The sequence below is a fragment of the Macrobrachium nipponense genome, chromosome 12 (assembly GCF_015104395.2).
Source record: "Macrobrachium nipponense isolate FS-2020 chromosome 12, ASM1510439v2, whole genome shotgun sequence".
NCBI classification, from domain to species: Eukaryota; Metazoa; Arthropoda; class Malacostraca; order Decapoda; family Palaemonidae; genus Macrobrachium; species Macrobrachium nipponense.
Window position 1 is genome coordinate 77,175,526 of NC_087205.1, and position 7,500 is coordinate 77,183,025.

Consider the following 7,500-nt stretch of genomic DNA (forward strand, 5'->3'; position numbering starts at 1 on the left):
CCTCTTCGTTATCCTTTCTGTTTCCGCTGTTTGATTAATTAAAGTTTCTCACTAAAGTTACGTGTTAAACTGAGGTCTTTATCTCTGAAATGACAACTCGGTCAATACCAAATATTCATAACATTAACTTAACAAAAAGCTGGTGGAGAACAAGATGAGCGCAGGGCGCAAGAATAACTCACCGCCTCTGCTGCGTGTGGTCGCTCTTCCTGGAATGAACTGTAAACAAGCTGTGATTCTTTGACATTTTCCATCATTGATTGCTTTTTTTCTTCTTTTTCGCCCTTACCAACGCTGAATATAGAACTTAGGGATCAGCTCTTGTAGCAGCTTGCGTTCACTCATGCCTAGACTGGATTTACTCTACTGTGGTTATTCTTTGCTTTGCAAAAACACGAAACCTGATCTTCAAATAGTGGATATAAACCAGGTTTTCCTTCCTTTATAGTATTTCGTTTAGGTATCTGTGGGAATTAGATTTACGTATATGTTCGATTACCTCATCGAGGCCCTCGTCTGTGTGGATTTGAACTTTATTTTTTACTAGTTATTGAGAGAAATGAGAAAGAAATGTACTTGCTCTTGAAAATTACTTGTTACGGTAGTTGATCGTTATGATATGAAAACTTATTTTGTTATCATATACAAATTCCAGATACTTAAAAACAAGTCTAGTTTTGGACAACTTCATAAAATAACTTATAATTTCAATTCCATAAACGGATATGGAGCATAAGAGGTAGTTTTTGCATAGTAGGTATTTGGAGCTTTGGGCGACGTAGTTCATTTAAGAATCTATGTACATTTGCCTTGAATAATTAATTGGAAAACAATTAATCTAAAAAGCGTTGTCCTAAAAACAGTTCTTATGAAAGGATGACCAGTCGGACGAAAGCTCAAACCTGTTATGTCTTCCCATAAGGCCACGTTTGTGAAGTATGACTCATCATCATAATAGACCCTACAATGAGAATTGTTCTGGCTGGTAATTTCAGGACCAAAAATGCAGAATCTTTCAGTGTGTATTCATGTACTAATTTTCTTAACGGAGATTTTTATTAGGTTATTTTTATATATTTATATCCTTCGAAATGGGAAGAGTACCTATTAAAAAAATATATATACATACATGGTCCAAGTCACTGTCTAATATTGTTTCTAAAGCAGGTGTCAGTTTGAATTGTATTACGGAAGAAGTACTTATCATTTATAATTCTCCTTGGCTGTAAGTTATTCCCAAAACATAGTTTATTAGATATTAAACAATATTTGTAGTATACTCGCACACACACAAACACACATATATATATACATATATATATATATATATATATATATATATATATATATATGTATATATATATATATATATATATATATATATATATATATATATACATATATATATATATATATATATATATATATATATATATATATATATATATATATATATATACACAGGGTGCGGCAACATAACTTCCTTTTTCCAAAAGGCAATAAAACGAGATGTATAAATCAGAAAGGTTTTAATTTTGTTTCATAATGATAGTACATATTTAGAATTTTGTTTCACACAGTTTTGAAAATCATATCAGGTAGGTGACGTCCCCATTGTCCATACACTGCATAAACCGATTTCTGGTGTTTGCCATGACCGTCACCATTGTCCATAACACTGGCCATAAAACCGATTTCCTGGTGTTTGCCCATGAAACCGTCACCTGGCGTATCAGCGGGTATATTGGCAATTTCTTCTCGGATGTTGGCCTTCAAGTCTGGTAGGCTTCTCGGGTGGTTGACATAAACACGGGATTTCAAATATCCCCACAAATAAAAATCACAAGGGGACAAATCGAGGGAAAGGGCTGGCCACTCCAAATCGCCCCTTTCCGGAGCGCCTTATTTCAATAGGGATTGCCAGCTTTAGGCAGTACTGAAAATTTAGCTACCTCCCCTCGACCTCTCTGTAGATGTGCAGTTTAAAGTCCTCATGTAATTAAGAGCAGACCCTTTCATTGATGATAGGAGGGTCACATTGGGAAACTTGAGTGATACCTCTACACTTGTTTAATAATGATGAGTAAGTATGGTTATAAGAATGATGAATCCTCATTTCTCTCGATTTTCCCGCCACATGCTCGCCTACCGATACGGTAGTCCCGAGTTGGACTCCCCTCTCTGCCAACGGGGAACAGAAAAGTTTGTTTCTGGTGATTAGAAATTAATTTCTCGATATTAAGTGGTCCGGATCCCACAATAAGTTGTAGGTCCCGTTGCCAGGTAACCAATTGGTTCCTAGCCATGTAAAAATATCTAATCCTTCAGGCCAGCCGTAAAAGAGCTGTTAATCAGCTCTTTGGTCTGGTTAAATTATGGCACCAGAGAGAGAGAGAGAGAGAGAGAGAGAGAGAGAGAGAGAGAGAGAGAGAGAGAGAGAGGGGGGGGGGGGAATCAGTTAGAGAGAACAACTTTTTTTTTCTGTGAACAACAACGTAAATATCAGCTTGCAGTTCCATTCTGAATATGCTGTCTGGTGTCACGGGTAGTTCGCCTCAAACGTAGTAATGGATGTCTTTTGTGCATGCGATCTTTGTAGGTTCACGGCTCGCTCTAGTTACCCGGTGCAGCAATTTCAGATTAGCCTGCTTCACCTTATTTGCTCAGAACCTTGATTGAAGGAATTAACTTATTTTGACAATTGTTTCATGCATAAAAGACAGTGAACCGACAGCAGCACTAATAACAAAAAATGATCAGGAATCACTGTTCATTACATGCAATTTTGCACTGACAAATCTACTCAAAGGCCAAAATATCGTCTTGTGTTATTCGGGTATATCTTTATTATCCAAAACAGGTAATTGTAATTTTTTAAAAAGGGGTTCTTTGTGTCTTAGACTAAAGTTTTGTTTTGCATTATGAACAAGTGTCTGGGCAATCTTTATTGAATGATATTTTCTCTTACATTTCCATTGTTAGATTTTAAAATTCAATTGCAGTCTTCAATGTTTGACATTAAATCTGTTATGGTGAAAATTTTCTTCATTTTCTCAAAGCAAGTTGAAAATGGGCATGTAATAGACTAAGTATTTTGAACAATTGACTTTTTATTTATTGCAATTAATTTCTATACCAAGTTTTCATTTTTCTTTTTATTCTGAGACATTTTTCATTTTATTCTGAGACTATCTTTCAATTTTATTCACATTTTTCGCTCGTTTCATTTTATGAAAGCATGACCTGTAGATATAAGTATGCTAATCCTGTTAATCATGTGGTAATATCATGTCGATTTCACTAAGGGTGAGCAGACTGGAAGAGAGGGAGCTTAAATCTTTACGCAGGTTCTTCAGTTCTGATAAACAGCGATATTTTTTATGTTCGAGTTGGTACCGAATGCAAAAAAGTACGGAATTCTAATTTTCTTCTTTAAAGGGTCAACCATTATTCTTTTCGGTTCCCTGCACGAAGGTCATCTCGACTAATTTAATATTCTTAACTGTGGCGTTGAAGTGAAGGGAATCGATGCTCTGAATACGTAGTTTCAGTAACTTCAATGACACTACTCAGATACCGGAAGCGTTCAAGTCATGATGCACATTTTACGCTATTATTCATTCCATCACTTTACGAAATATATCGTTCAGGTAGTTTTTATTTTTTATTTTTCATATGATAATTACTTTGGGAAAATTTTTATAATATGAAAACTGGAATTAATTATCACAAATAAGAAATAAAACTGCAAAGAAAAAAAACTTGTTTTACTCAGACTTTAAAATATTGTGTCCGAATCATTACGAAAAGTTTCATTATATTTAGATATGAACATGTCTACCAACCGTATCAACAGAGTATCATCTGTATAAACTATAAGGAGCTTTCTATTAATTTTAAAAACGTTATTTTAAAGCAAACAGAGCAGTGGGTGGAGTTCGGCATATCTAGTGTTATCAGATTCTTATCTGTTTAAAGAAAGAATGTTGTTTTAAATTGCCAAATTGGATACAGTTATCAAGATTATTTCATAATTGATAACCTAAGTTAAATACATTTTGCTTGACCTAGGGGTGGTGGAAGGCATTGAAGTGTAGTTCGGTTAGCACGCCTGGCACTCCGAATTTTGAAGAGACTGGTGTTAATGTACTATAAAATATAACTCTTACCTATGCCTATTTTCTTTTTGATATCACAAAAAAGTCGAATTGAAATATATGTTATAAATATGAAGGAAATTCAATAAATCAAATAAGGAAATTGGGAGTTTTTATTTTTTATTTTATTTTATTTTATTTTTTATTATTTTTTTTTTACAGATTTACAGGTTTACAGGTTTAATGAGAGTCACATGGGTCTAGATGTGAACAGAGGTGTTGGTGTTTTGGGGGTTTAGAGTAAATATCAGAATGCTAATAGCGTCTATGAACTGACTCTGGCTAAAGTTGTTAAATATATGGAAGAAATATAATATACTGTTGATTTTCTTTAAGTTTAAGATTGTAAGGACGACATTTCCACCGAAATAACCGTCCTCCCAATGTATGCACCTCTTTTTTACATATACCAAAATGTAGAGCAGTTCGCGGCCTTTCTGCCAATTCCGTCCGCACTGCCTCCTTATATATGTACGTTTCTGACTAATAAATCAGTAAGCATTTCTCCTTGTCTCAGTCCAGTCCTCACAAGTTGAATAATTTTTATAACTGCAACGCTTCTGCCCATTAGGCGGCATACAAACCATAAAACTACTAACCTTGCAAAAAATGTGGAAAATTATCAGAAAAATGAAACAACAACAGCAAAGAATTAAAGCACAATAAAGTACATCCTAAAGACATGACAAAGTCTCCTTGATCAACCATCCTTTCAAACGAAGATCAAAAGGACTCCCGAACGTCCTGGAGACAAACAAGGATCTTTAAACATCCCTTTCAAGGCAGACATTACACTGCGTAAAGACATCTGTCTGTTAGTAGCGTCGAAACAACGAAGAAAAGAGATTTTTTCTGTATAGAGTGGAAAACTCATTCTCATAAGAACATTATACAAACTATATAATACTGATGTTATGCTGGATATTAACTTTCTTTATTTCAAATCGTAGAATGCTATAAAATTCTCATTTTGGAAACATATGACTTGCTGGAAATCGCGTGGTGATTATGTCAGTGGAAGTTCGGAATTACAGCTCCCTCTCTGTCTTTTACAAACTTTGGATCTCTCATTTTGCAGAGAATGCAAGTTCTCTGTCTGTTAGTATCGAGCCGTGTAGATTATTCACTAACGGGTTGTTGGGGGCGCGTGCTACGAGCACTGGAACAATTACCAACCCGGGAGAACAAACAAGAAAGATCTACTCGGATTGTATTATTATAGGTTATATTATCGATGGGTCAGAGGAGTGTGACCAGTTGGAAAAAATATAGAATCCTTCATCACAGCCCTGTTTTGGTTTTGAAAGCGATAGATGGCCATTAAAACGATCGAGCATATTTTTTTAATATCTTTTTATTTTCATTTCAAATATTGTTGGTAAGGATGATTCATAATGAAATGACAAAAAAAAAAAAAAAAAAAAAACTTGCGCTTACATTAGAAATGAACATAACATTTGATGAGAGCATTTTCTTTCGAAGCTAGAATAACAAATCTAAATATGCATCATTTATATTCCCCCTACAAATTTAACTTATTCTTGATGATATCAGGAAAATAAGACCATTTATTGTTAATGAGAATGAAAAATCTTTGAAAACCTATAAATCTCTAGGTATGCAACATAATACATTATGAGGAATTAATTATATTTTCCTTAAAACGGTGCGAAAGACGTCATAGTCCAGGTCTTGCAGGTCAGACGTAAACGTACGAAACACAGAGACCAAGGTTAGGTAGCCTTGTAGTTCTATTTTCTTATGTCTCATTCGTTATAGAAAATGGAAGTAATCTAGACTTACCTTTTTTTTTCCTTTTTCAATCTTTCAATAAGATGTTATAAAGGACATATGTAAAGCGGAAACTTAATCTACCCTTATTTGTTAGCTCTTATCATTAGACTATGAGATGATCACATAATTATAAAGTACGTACTTCTACAAGCATAAGAAATGGCTGGAAGTCTCGGTACATTCTCATAGATTTTCTCGATTGAACTACCTCAATCTGGTTGTCAGCGAGTTGATTATTCATCAGCTCATATTTTGTAAAACTATATTAGCTTGCTTCATTCTAGCGCAGTTGTGCCATTCACTTGAAAATACAGAACATCACCAGTATAATATAACAAGTTTATCTACCAAATCTCAGTATTACTGCATACATTTAATTTTTAAATTATGTTTTCGATAATCACCAGAAAATTATTGAGCTCCTGTGGCTCTGGTTCCTTGCTTCACCCGAGTGTTGCTGGAACACTGACAGTCTTAAATCTAGGTTCTGAGCATCAGCTGTCACTGATGATCACGAGATGACTCTCATAACCAATCGAATTCTAGTCGGCTTAATTTTGTTTCTCTAGAGAGCTTTTAAGGATCATTTGTTTCGCCGTGAATACTGTTGGTGCTACGGGTCCATGTGAAGAATGATACAATTAATGGTGCATCTTATATTTACAGGACCTCTACCAACTGAACTGTCGATCAATTTTAAGCAGTTTACAGAAACTGATAAACATTGTTATAAAATGATGCGATATTATGCAACGTGTGAATATTTTAGAATATTTTGCTATGTAAATGTAGGCCTTGTGACTGGCAAAATAGTTTTTGAGAGGGATGGGCATAATTATGCCTTGTAAAGGAAGAACCTTTTGCAGGAGGAATTGCTCAACTTTCTTTCAAACGTTTCCAGACTAAAACCTGTAATATTAGATTTATGTAGCCAAATATATTCAGTATTACTTTAAAGAAAGATTGTTACGACCTTATTTACGGCCGTAATTTCAAGGGTTCTTGTCTCTACTCAGAATTTGCGGTCAGTAGAAATGTAACACAGCAACTTAGGAACAAAAGAGCAAACACCTCAACAAAAGTTACAATATTTATTTACACAAGAAAAAGGTAACAATTGGCAAAATAAATAATCAAAATTAATTTATATATCAAGGGAAAAACCAACCTTAAGATCTTTAAAAGATCACCTATAACTAAACTAAACCCTAAACCAAGAAATAGGATATTTTTAAATATGTCTTCAGGTAGGTACCTAACAAATAGCTGGCCAGACAAAACTAACCCAAGAAAATAAGTTAGGCAGAAGGAAGCAAGAGAAAATAAGAGGGAAACTTAATAATACTCCTACCTAACACATACAGACTAAATTATACTCAAAACTTAACTTAGTGAATAGAATATATTAAGAATAATTATAATAAGTAGATAAATAATAAATTATGAAAATAATCTTACAAACTGATTCAACCACAAGAGGCTTAGTAGACTGTCTCTTCAGGTCATACAAGGTCCAGAAGACCGTACTGCAAACAGGGGCGTGCAAATC